Below are 13491 nucleotides of genomic sequence, written 5' to 3' on the forward strand. Positions count from 1 at the left end.
GATTAATAAATTATGTTGCTAAAAAAAAACCTTGGGAAGGATTCAAATTTTTCGGGGTGTGACTCTAATTCATGCGTTTTCCCATTATCTGTGCAAATTAAGGGAATTCCTTGGAGACCCCCATGTCACCAGAACTAGTTTCCCCATTGGAAGATTTCCCCTTTTTTCTTTTTAGGGGATAGCCCAAAATGTGGTATCTTATTTTTACTTTCAATGATGTTGAACAGGACAAATGGAGTGAATCTCCTTAACGGCGGAGGCACAGATGGCAAAAAAATCACTATCCAAAACTAAAAAAAATAATTAGTCTTTTAGTTATATTTTAAAGTATTCTCTATTTTTCTAAATCTTTGCTATAGTCCTAGACCCCACTAGCAATCCAGGAGCAAATCTCCTTTTGTACTATTGATTTAGGTAATGTAATTTTATCTTTTAAATCGAGTCACAGTTGCGATTCATATTCCTGGTGGAACAGTTCATTTCTAGCTAGTGAGTCTACAGCTGCTTTCTGTTGCAGCAGACACTGTTTTTCATTCCATTATACTGAGCTGCTGGAGCCCAAGTTTGGACTGATTTGTCTCTTCTGGCAAGCCAACGGATACATTTTTGGCCAGAGCCAACTGAAAAATATTTTATCCATTTTTATTTAAATGCAGTAACCAGAGATCAGTGGGAATGCAAACAAAAATGGCTTGGTGTGGTGGGTTTAAATGTGTCTGTGTTTTGCATTTGAAACCTCACTGTTCATGATAGGAAAACTTGAACATTAATTGTTCTACTTATTAAAACGTTCAATTGCTTGCCTGTGTGCAATATAGCAATATTAAGGTACCCACATAGTACACACGATTCAAAAATCGTATGGGAAAAATTCATATGACGAATGCTGATTTTCTGATTGTTTAGTATGGTGCTTTCGACAGACAATTTTGCTTTTTTTGCAGATAAAAGCTGGATGTGCAGACTATAACATTTTTGTTGGCTGTGAATGCAACGGTCGATTTTTCATTTTGGTAGTATGGTTTTAATACGAAAAAAATCATAAGAGCAAGACTACGCATGCTCAGAAACGAAAGAATACATACAAAACTATTCAACACATTGCGTCACTTCTGATGTTTGTATTCTGTCGTACAATTTTTATTTCGTATCGTGAGTAACCTCTTCACATTCAACATGAGACAGCATGCCACAAAAAAAGTTCAGTCGTCCAAAAATCGTGTGTATGAGGCTTTAGAGGTTGGAATAATGGACAATTAAAATAACAAACTTAAACTTGCATGCGCACATTTGTATCAAGTGATGGTGTTTATACTAAGCAGACATCCCTGGCACTAGCCTATTTGGCCAGTTTTTCTAGTTTTTCTCGTGTTTTTTTTTTTTAAAATTGGTAAGCCAGGGCTTGTCTGTAGAATCTGAAGATTGTTCATACAATTTTATGCAAAAATGCTCCGTCTGTCTGACGGATGGCTTCTAGCGCAGTGTTTCAACCTTTTTAACTTCCATTGGTCCGCAGTCACTGAGTCATCAGTGCCCCCCTTTCACAGTTTGCTCTCCTCCTTTTCAGAGCCCTCTGCATCCCCTTTCAAATCGGCATACTCCAGTCCCCCCCCCTTTCAAATCGGCATACTCCAGTCCCCCCCCTTTCAAATCGGCGTACTCCAGTCCCCCCCTTTCAAATCGGCGTACTCCAGTCCCCCCCTTTCAAATCGGCATATTCCAGTCCCCTCTTTCACATCGGACACCCCATTTCCCCCCTTTTACATCGGACACCCCATTTTCCTGTAAATTTTACACAGAAGAGTGGTAAAAAAGCTTTAGGCCCCTTTCACACAGACGTCTGTTCTGCTGCAGTTAAAAGCATGTTTGTTTTGCTGGAATTCAAGACTCCAGGCACAGTGGTCAGCTGCATTTGTACAGTGCGATTAGCTGCGGTTGCATTTTAGCCGTGGCACAATATTGAACGGGGATCTGACTTGGATCCCTGCCAATACCAAGCACTGTCTGGTATGAATCTTGAGGGAAAACTCTACGCCAAATTTCAAATAAAAAACCGGCATGGGTTCCCCCTCCAAGAGCATACCAGGCCGCCCCACCCCAAAGCACTCTGTCCCCATGTTAAGGACAGGGCCTCTTCCCGACAACCCTGGTCGGGGTCTGTGGGCGGGGAGCTTATCAGAATCCGGGAGCCCCCTTTAATCCCGGCCCCCCCACCCTAGGTGAATGAGTATGGGGTTTTTAAAGTAATTTATTAGTCAGCTCCGGGGGGCGTTCTGCCGGGGCCCCGCTTTCTTTTTTTAAGCTCTTTTACGAGCGGGGCCCCGGGCTTCTTCCTCTTCTGCTGGGGGGGTCCCGGTCTTCACCCCAGTCTGGTTCTCTTCCGCCGGGGGGGGGCCCGCTTTCTTATTTAGCTCTTTTATGAGCGGACCCTTCCCGGGCTTCTTCAAAGTCGTCTGCCAGGGAGGGGGGGAGGTTCCCGGTCTTTACTGCCGTCTGGTTCTCTTCTGCCGGGGGCCTCCGCTCTCTTCTTTAGCTCTTTTATGAACGGGGGGCCCCGGGCTTCTGTCGCCCTCTGCCTTCTTCTCTTCTTCGATGTTGACACATCACCGATTTTATATAGGCCTCTTATGACGTCAGTCCCATCATGCTCTGGGTGGTGACGATATATAGGGGTGGGGTCACCCGGTGATATCCGCCCCTTTATATCGTCGCCACCTTAAACATGATGGGACTGTGACTTCATAAGAGGCCTATATAAATCAGTGCGAGCCACGCACACGGCATTACAGCGTAAAGAAGCAACGTGTCGACATCGAAGGGCAGAAGGCGACAGATGCCCGGGCCCCTCGTTCGTAAGAGAGCGTCCCCCGCGGTAGAGAACCAGGTGGCGGTGAAGTTTGGGACCCCCCCGGCAGAAGATGTCGAAGCCCGGCCCCCACTCGTAAAAGGGCTTAAAGGGCAGAGCGCCCACCGGAGCGGACTAATTACTTTAAAAACCCTGTGCAGTGTGTTTTTAATTTTTTTTTTTCCCGCCAGGTGAATGGGTAGGGGTACGGTGTACCCCATACTCATTCACCTAGGGTGGGGGCTGGGATCTGGGGCCCCCTTATTAAAGGGGGCTCCCGGATTCCGATAAGCTCCCTCCCGCAAACCCCGACAACCAATGGCCAGGGTTGTTGGGAAGAGGCCTTGTCCTCATCAACATGGGGACAGGGTTCTTTGGGGTGGGGGGCCGTAGAGCGCCCCCCTGCCCCAAAGCACATATCTCCCCATGTTGAGGGCATGCGGCCTAGCACGGTTAAGGAGGGGGGGGGGCGCTCGCTCATCCCCACCCCCTTTCCTGACCGGCCAGGCTGCGTGCTCGGATACGGGTCTCGTATGGATTCCGCAGCTAAAAGCACCATTCTATCCGTCCATGTGAAAGGGGCCTTAATGTCAGTGAGACTGGTCAACAATTATGCAAAACGCCTACAAGAAGTCATTACTATTAGAGGGCAAACCCAGCTTCTGAGGCCAAGGGTGTATGTACTTTTTCCATAGTACACCATTACATGTACGGGTGCATCTCCAAAAATTTGAATATCATCAAAGTTAATTTATTTCAGTAATTAAATTCAAAATGTGAAACTCGTATATTGTACAGTGATTTAGTTCAAGCATTTCTTTCTTTTAATTTATCACTCCACTGTTTAACTATCCCCACTCTGCACCTATGGGCCCAGATGGGACTGCACCTATGGGCCCAGATGAGACTGCACCTATGGGCCCAGATGAGACTGCACCGATATAGTTTGAGATTTCCATACATTAGAGGGTTCCACCATTATTGTGTTATTGAGTAAGTTAGCGCTGCACGGTTTTGATTTTTTTTCTAATGCCGACATTTACTTGTGCTCATGTAAAGCATCGTGGCCCGGCTCTTTGTCGTGGCTAGGGATTCTCACACACTATGCAAGCACTGATTGCTGTTAGAAAGGTCTTAAAGCGGCAGCAGGAGGAGTATTTCTAATACTGTTAACAGCAGAGTACAATGTGAATAATATATAATTATGGGAATGTATCTACAGTTCAGTAATGATTACATAAAGCATGTAACGGCAATTTGTATATCTCCTGTTGTGGCTGGAGGGGAGAGCACAGACCTGATTTGCATATAAGAATGTAACCTATCTATACTGTGTGTTACGGAGTAGTGTGGCTGGCTGCAGGATGAGAGGTGTGATTTTTGTTGAAGTGGGCTTGTTCACATTTAACATGTACAGGCCTAGTGTACCCTCTGAAATTCACATCAACCCCAAGGATTCATGGGAAATGTAGTTAGAGAGGAATATGATGTAATCACTGTTCTAATAGCAGAATACATTATGCATTTTTTTGAACAGCGCTGACTTCCTGAAAATTTAAATTGGACTTTCTCTTCAATGGTAAGGCATTTCACAAATGTAATAACTTTAGTGTTTTGTGTAGGGGGGTGTACTAATATGGGATTTTTTGACTATCCCGGCGTTCTGCTTTAAGTACCGGTAAGTCGTAACCATTTTCATTAAAATTATTAAAATCAAATCTGATGGTTTTAAAATGGTATGCCTCGTCTTGTACGCCCAGTCGCCTTATACGCCGGTATAGACGGTAAGATGTTTGTTATTAGAGACTTAACGGCATAGAGTAATAAGCCCATCTCCCTGCAAACAGGAGATACCAGAGGAGTGTAAAAACAGATAGGTGGAAGATAAATGAAAAAAAGTACTAGAAGCGAAATCTTCCAATGGGAAACACTAGTTCCGGTGACCTGGGGAGGTCCAAGGGATACCCTTAATCTGCATGGTTTTCATCTCGCTTCCTATTTGACTTTGGCACAGGAAGTGAAGCAAGATCTCTGAAATGGGATACAGATGCCAAAAAAAACGTGGCGATGGTTTTTGCTCTATCCAAAAAAAAAAGGCTGTGGTTCAGTTTTTCTGACTGGGAGTCATATGATGTCCTGCAAGATAACAAGCGCGCACCCGCAGTCTGACACACCGCGACTCCGATCTAGGTAAAGAGCCTCTGACGCAGACTCTTTACCATGTGATCACAGTGCAAACAGGAAAAGGCGTGTATTGGCTTTTCCTCCATCGTATCTGACAGCCGCAAATAGGTGAGAGCAGATCGGCTGCTCTCCTGACGGGGGGGGGTCTGTACTGATAGATCATCAGTGCATCCCACCCAGGACTACCAGGGATGCCAATCAGTGCCCATAAATGATGCCAATCATTGCCATCACAAATTCCTCAGTGCCACCTACGAGTGCCCATAAGTACGCCTATCAATAGCCGTCAGGTCTGCAAACCAGTGCCAACATCAGTGCCGCCTTATCAGTGCCTATCGGTGAAGAAGAAAAGGTACGTATTTACATTTGTTTAGCAAAAAAAAAAAACCCCAGTGGTGATCAAATACCACCAAAAGAAAGCTCTATTTGTGAGAACAAAATGATAAAAAAAATTGGGTACAGTGTTGCATGACCGCGCAATTGTCATTTAATAAGCACCAACGCTGAAAGCTAAAAATTGGTTTGGGCAGGAAGGGGGAAAGGTGCTCTGTATTGAAGTGGTTAAAATGGAAGTTACATATTATGTTAAAGTATAACTTAAAGCGGATCTCCACCCTCAATTCGACTACTGATCCATATTCCTACTTCTCCAAAATAATGATGAATCGGCTATTTTCATTTAATTTATTAATCGTGTACCTTATTAATCAGCCTGCCTTCCGGTCTGCCCCCCCCCCTCGGGTTTCCGACGGGTTTTCTTCAGTTTCCTGTGCCGCGCTGTGTCTGCTGGGAGCCAGTGTCAGAGCTCCGTAATTATAACATTCCGCTCTGTTACCAAACATCGCGCGACTTCGTGACATGGATGTAAACAAAGGAAGGAGCGGGCGTTTTAAACTTCTCACTATCATCACAACGGGGCGGGAACTTTTCATTACATACGAGATCGAGCTCCCAGCATCCACCGCAAATAGGAAGTGCCTGCTTGTGGGAATCGAACGCCCAAAGCAAAGATGGCGACGGGAGGAAACGAGGAATATAAGTATTTATTTATTCTGGACGGATTTACAGCGGTGCGGCGGTCGGACACCAGAAACGTGAGTTTAGCACAGCAGTGCTATTACACATTGAAATAGCCAATAAAAAAAAAACAATTTGGCGTGGGAGATCCGCTTTAAGGCAAAACGTTTTCTTTTGCGTTTTAGGATGTAGTGTGGAGGGATTAAAACAACTCTCAGGTTTTTATAGTTGTGTCCATATTATGGAGATTCATCCTCACTATTTGGCCCCTTTCACACTGGCGCTATTTTTAGAATCAGCGTTTTAGATCAGTTGAACATATATATGTGCTAATACGTATATTTTCCTGCATAGATAATAAGATATTTAAAAGTAGAATTAAATGCCAGAATTTATAAAAAAAAAATATGGATAGATTAAGGAAGGGTTATAAACCATCATTTGCCATTTGTGTCCTATTTGGGAATTCTCCCGTCACTTCCTGTCCCATAGCCAAAACAGAAAGTGAAAGAAAATACCTCCCAAAGTGAGGGAATCCTTAGATTCCTCTACTCCTGTTATATCATCAGTCCAAAATTTGGGGATTTTCTTTTACTTTCATTCTTGGTGATAATGGGGAAAAAAAGACCTAGGGCTTCCCACTGGAGCACTGTGCTAGCAGGATGGTAAAAAATGTCCTGCTAGCAGCATCTTTGAGGCTTCATATTCACCACTCCTACAGTGCCTCAAAGATGCTGTCTTAAAGGGTCACTAAAGGAAAAAAAAATTATTTAGCTAAATAGCTTCCTTTACCCTTCTGCAGTCCTGGTTTCATGTCCTCATTGCTCGTTTTTGCTCTGATGTTGCTGTAATACTACTCTGTTCTGGACACTTCCTGGTTGCCTGGCTCCTTATAAAAAAAAGTCATGCGAGAGTTTAGTTTCGTTTTCCTAGCCATGACTCTCTATGGCACTGTCCAGCACAGAGGCATAAAATAACATGCAAAGACTAAAACTAGTTTCAGTTTCGTTTTTGCATCTAGAGGCACATTATATGATTGATTTTTATCTATTTTTAATCGTTAACTATTATGTCTCTATACCCTGTAAACAGTCATTTCAGCAAAAAAAAATTCCTTTAGTGATCCTTTAAGTTTACTTGCCTTGATTTCTGCCATATATAGAGAAGTTTTATGATCTAGATCTGTTTTCAGAGCTCATGTCAAAGCATACACTGCTGCATAGCAACAATATATACTGATTTGGGGAAACCACCAAATATTTTTTTTCACACTTTATTTGGAATGACAGCTACATTTATCACGTGTTTAAGCAACTTTGCCCTGTCTGTTGCTAGCGCTGCTAGTAAATTCAAGCAGTTTTTTGAGCACCAGGATAACGCAAAGCAAGTTTGGAAGAAACCCTGGGAGAGAATAGAGACATGTTCTTATTTGGAGAAATATGTATCCAATGCTTTTAGGCTGATGTAATGGAGAACACAGGATGCTACTGGCAGAATGTTCTAAAGTATACATGAGGGTAACGTAAACAGATCTGTAGAGATGCAGGTGGATAAAGGCAAACCATGTAAACTGTAAAACATGATATCACTGTTGGTGTTTAGGTAGCCTTTCTGAACTAGGATTCCTTGAGCAGGGGTGACTATCTCACTTGGTTGAACCACTGAAACTTCTCCCTCTGTCTCACAAATAAGTAACCAGTGGTCTTATCTTTTTAGCTGTGTGTAAGGGTGGCCCCAGTGTATGGGGCGTTATTCCCACTAGTTACCAATGTATGGAGTATTTCTCACTCTGAACAATGATGTAATAGGGCAGTCTTTCCACTGCCCATCAATTTGTAAGGGCAAGAGAATAACCTTCTTGATCCCCTTCAGTCTGGATTTCATCCACAGCACAAAACAAACCGTCATTATTCCATACTCTTATGCTGGTTACACACGACCGTTTTTCATGACGAGAAAAATTAAATTTTTTTAATTTGTCATGAAAAACGGTTGTGTGTATGCTCCAGAGCATTTTTCTCGATGAGAAAAATGCCCGTTAAAAATTTAGAACCTGCTCTATTTTTTCTCGTCGTTTTTCACGTTGTGAAAAACAGCCATGTATACACTTTAACGAGGGGGGGGGAAACGCGCATGCTCAGAAGCAAGTTATGAGATGGAAGCGCTCATTCTGTCCGCCCGTCGTACGCATTGTACGTCACCGCGCTTTGCTAGAGCATTTTTTTTCACGAACGTGTGTATGCAAGGCAGGCTTGAGAGGATCATGACAAATCGCGTTGAGAAAAATGTTTTTTTGCATGACATGAAAAATGGTTGTGTACGTGGCATTACTCTTGGACCTCTCCGCTGCCTTTGATAGTTGATCACACCCTTCTCAAAAAAAAAAAAACGAAATCTCACCACACGTTGTGTCACTTACAACTCCACTTCCTCCTCTCCAGCACCTCTTGCTGTTGGGGTTCCCTAAGGTTCTGTCCTTAGACCTCTACTATTCTCAATCTACACATCCTCCCTGGGTCAGCTGATGGCCTCCCATGGCTTCCACTACCATTTTTATATGCCGATGACACCCAAATCTATCACTCTACCCCTCAGCTCACCCCATCAGTCTCCTCACACAACACCGATTTTACTAACAGACATATCAGCCTGGATGTCGCAGCACTTCCTCAAACTGAATTTATCTAAAACCGAGCTCATATTTCCTCTCCCACTTGCCCCTTCCCCTGACTTCTCTGTCAAGATCAATGGTACAACTATCAGTCCATCCCCATATGCCAGGGGTAACCCTAGACCAGGGGTGCCAAACTCAATTTCATTGTGGGCCGCATCAGCATGATGATTTCCCTCAAAAGGGCCGGTTGTATCTGTAAGATTAGATGTCCAGCGCAACCCCCTACCTTTACATTAGATGTCAAGAGCCACCCCACCATCAGAAGTTGAGTTCCCCACTCTCCCTTACATCACAATGCCCCCCTTTCCTTATGTTGCTGCTGGGAAGAAATTGGATGCATTGCTTGAAAGCAGAAAGTAGGTCTGGAGAAGGACCAGAGGAGGGCTGAAGCTCTCCTGCAGGAGAGGTGCGAGGGCCACATGAAATGGCCTGGAGGGCTGGTTTGACAATGAATGACACTTGCAATCTTTAAAGGCACAGAGGAGGTGGTCCTCAGTCAAATTCTGCACATATGAGCCAGGCCCCCCTGCTATGCAAACAATACACTACAAGCCAGCTGGAGGAAAGGCGGCCCTGTGAACAGTGATTGGTCCAAAGGCAAAGGTGAGGGAGTTTGAATGAGTGATGAGTGAGTGGGCTTGGCTGAAACAGAGTTCTCCATTATCGTCCATGCAAGGTTGAATGAGGAGCTCGGCTGGGGGAAGGCCTACAGCTTGTGTTTGGGCCTTACTAAGGCCCAGACTGGCCTAGGCCTAAGACATGTGGTCAAAGCCGAGGGCTTCTCTATGAACACCTGAGCTTAGTCATGAGGAGATAGCTGAAAGGACATGTTAAGTATCTTTCTTTATTATAACCAGCATTGTTTATTAGGCCATAGATGTGTGTTATTAGAACGTGATATTCCTACTTTGGAGGAAATAAATGTAACTGTTTTTACTCAAATGCATCTGTCTTTATAACTAGCATCTTGGCCTTAAGCCTAGTACACACTGAGTAGAGGATATTAGCAAACAAGGGACTCATACACAGTAATACAGATGCAATAGTTATTTATAATATAGGTTACATAGAGAGGATAGATAGAGAGAGAGCGATAGAGAGAGATAGAGATATATATCTCTATCTATTATAGCATGTTTGATACTTCACCCACCATCTTCCGGGGATAACTGACGCAGGCTCGGGCCCAGTTACTGCCCCTGACCCTGGGTCTGATGTATCTGAGGATGCGGACCATGACCGTTCGGACAGTGAGGATGACTCTGTGTCCGGGTCAGCGCATGATAGGGCACTGGTTTGAGCACTTATTACCACGGTGTGGGATACTCTAAAATTGGAGGATAAGGCGGACGCATCTACAGAGATGTCGGTCCCCTTCAGGTTCCGCAAGCCGAACCACACTGAGAAGGTGTTTCCCTGTGTACCTTATCTTGATAAACTTCTATACAAGGAATGGGACTGGCTACAAAGGACCTTTTCGGTCCCCAAATGTATAGCGGTCCGTTACCCTTTTGAGGAAAGTTTCCTGAAGAAATGGACTTATTCTCCGATAGTGGACCCTCCCTTGACCAGGTTAAAAAAGGTGGCCCCGCTTCCTGTGGAGGGGGCTCCTGCTTTCAGGGACCCTGCGGACAGGAGGGCTGAGGCAGTGGCCCGCTCCCTGTTCATGGTGGGGTCAGCAGTGCGTCCGGCTGTAGCCGGGGCCTTGGTGTCTCAGACTCTCACTGAATGGGCAAAAATGCAGGGCCTTAAGTTTGTTTGCGAGTTGGCCCTGGATACGATTCTCTTGCTGTCCAGGGCCTCGGTCTCTGCGATGGTACTGCGTCACCTGATGTTGGTCTGCGGATCAAGCTCCTAAGAAGGCCTTGATTGATTTACCCTTTAAGGGTGAGGCTTTTTGGAGCCTCGCTGGATGACATCAAGGATGCTACGGGAGCTAAGAGTACTCTGCTCCCGCAATCCAGAAAGGGTAAGGAGCAATGGAGGCAGGGGGCCCTCCTCCGCTCATAAGCGTTTTTTTTCATCCGCCCGGAGCTGCAGGTAAATGCTCCCAGGCCGATAAGGCGCCGGCTGAGGGACAAAAACGTCCCTGGTTTCGCAAGCCTGCGACCGCATGAAGGTATTTCCCCCTTGCCCGACATTCGGGTGGGGGGGTTGTCTTTGCGCGTTCGCGGCTTGGTGCACTTCACGGCTCTCTGACCGGTGGGTTTGCAAGGTTGTTTTCTCAGGGTACAAGATAGAATTTCTCTCTTGCCCACCTAACACAAATTCTTTCCCTCCAATTCTCAGCTTCCTGTTTGGGGCAGTACAGGATCTGCTGGCGCGCGGGGGGATGGTACCCATGCCATTGCAGGAAAGATTTAAGAGGTTTTATTCAAACCTGTTTGTGGTCCCAAAGAAGGAGGGGGTCCGACCGATCCTGGATCTCAAGGCCCTTAACTGCTTTGTGAAAGTCCAAAGGTTCATGATGGAATCTGTGCGCTCTGTAGTCGCGGCACTCCATCCGGGGGGTTTCTCTGGGATCCTTGAACATCAAGGACGCTTACTCGCATGTCCCTATATTTGTTGGACATCAGAGGTTTCTGCGTTTTGCGGTCGGGGACGACTAATAATTTGTGGCTCTCCCTTTTTGGCCTGGCATCGGCACCAAGGGTTTTTACCAAGGTGCTTGCCCCGATTCTGGCCCTGCTGAGACAGAATGGAATCGCTATTGTGGGTTACCTGGACGACCTTCTTCTGAGAGCTACTTTAGGATCAAAATTAGATCGCCACTCAGACCCTTTAAGACTTTGGTTGGGTTTTGAACCTCCAGAAGTCGGTGTTGGTGCGAGAGTTTTCTCCCTGTGGACAAATTGCAAACTCTTCAGGCGGTGGTAAAGCTGCTGGCATCCCAAAAATGGTCCTCGCTGCTTTTTTGCATGCGAGTCCTGGGTCTCATGGTAGCCTCCTTCAAGGCAGTACTGTATGCTCAATTCAACACTTGTGTTCTACAGAAGGAGATCCTGTCCAAATGGGACAAATCTCCGTTGTCCCTGGATTGTCAGTTCCAGGTGAGCCACCTGGTCAGGGCTTCCCTGGCCTGGTGGCTGAGATCTCCAGCCCTTAAGCCCGGGAAGTCATTCCTCCCCTTCCACTGGACAGTGATCACGACTGACGCCAGCCTGACCGGCCGGTGGGGGGTGGGGGGTCGAGTGTGGAGTGTCCAGTCGGCACAGGGTCGCTGGACACAGGACAAGGATGTTCCTTGTCTTTTTTGCAGTCTTCATTCTGGGGGTAGAAAACTGGCAAGCAGACTATCTAAGTCGCCAGTAACTGTCATCAGGAGAGGTCTCTCCACTCTGATGTCTTTCAGGCAATATACCAGAGATGGGGGACCCCAAATGTAGACCTGCTAGCTTCCAGGCTCAACAGGAAGTTGGACAACTTTGTGTCCAGGACGAGAGATCCGCTGGCTTACGAAACTGATGCTCCAACAATTCCTTGGAAGCAGTTTTCACTGATCTATGCATTCCCCCCAATCCCTCTCTTACAGAGATTGCTAGGCAGGATCAAGAAGGAGGGAATACCTGTTTTCCTAGTGGCCCCAAATTGGCCCAGGAGGCCCTGGTACGCTGAGATCATAAACATGGCGGTAGGAAGACCTTGGGCGCTTCCACTATGTCATGACCTGCTGTCACAGGGTCCAGTGTTCCACCCTTCCTTACAGAAGCTAAATTTGACGGTCTGGCTACTGAGACCTACATTTTGAAGAAACAAGGACTCTCTGGTCCAGTTCTTTCTACACTCAATGCTAGAAAGCCAGCCTCCAGGCTAATCTACTACAGAGTCTGAAAGGCGTATGTTTCCTGGTGTGAATCCAGAGGGTGCAATCCTAGAAAGTATGCTATAAGTAGGATTCTCTGCTTTTGCCAATTAGGAGTGGATATGAAATTGGCCCAGAGTACCATCAAGGGTAAAATATCGGCTCTATCGGTCTTTTTTCAGAAACCATTGGCATCTCATTTCCTAGTCATTCATTCAGGGAGTACTGCGGATAAATCCGCCAGTCAAATCGCCCTTTTGTCCCTGGAATTTGAACTTGGTATTATCGATTCTGCAAAAGCAACCTTTTGAACATATTTGCCATATTCCTTTGATTCTTTTAAGCAGGAAATTGGCCTTTCTGATTGCCATCTCTTCTGCTAGAAGGGTATCGGAGTTAACAGCTCTTTCTTGTAAAGAGCCTTATCTAATTTTCTCACAAAGACAAAAATTGTACTACGCCTTCATCCTACCTTTCTTCCAAAGGTGGTATTGGCGTTTCATATAAATCAACACATTGTTTTGCCTTCCTTTTTTCCTGAACCGCGAACAGCGGAGGAAAAGTTATTGCACTCTCTAGATGTAGTGAGAGCAGTAAAAGTGTATCTGCAGGCTACAGCTCGGATACGTAAAACGGATGTTTTGTTCATTGTGCCAGATGGTCACAAGAAGGGCCAGCTGGCATCAAAACCCACCATGGCTAAGTGTATTCGTCAGGTACTTGTTCAAGCTTATGGTTTAAGAAATGAGGTTCCTCCTTTTCCTGTTAAGGCGAACTTGACCAGGGCAATAAGTGCTTCATGGGCAGTGCATCACCAGGCTTTGATGGCTCAGATCTGTAAAGCTGCAACTTGGTCTTCAGTCTATACATTTACCAAATGTTATCAAATAGATGTAAGAGGATTCTGCCTTCGGGCGCAGTGTGCTGCAGGCAGCCGTCTAGGGCTTCTTGTCTGTTGGCAGCCTGCTT

This window comes from Rana temporaria, chromosome 9 (assembly GCF_905171775.1).
Source record: "Rana temporaria chromosome 9, aRanTem1.1, whole genome shotgun sequence".
NCBI classification, from domain to species: Eukaryota; Metazoa; Chordata; class Amphibia; order Anura; family Ranidae; genus Rana; species Rana temporaria.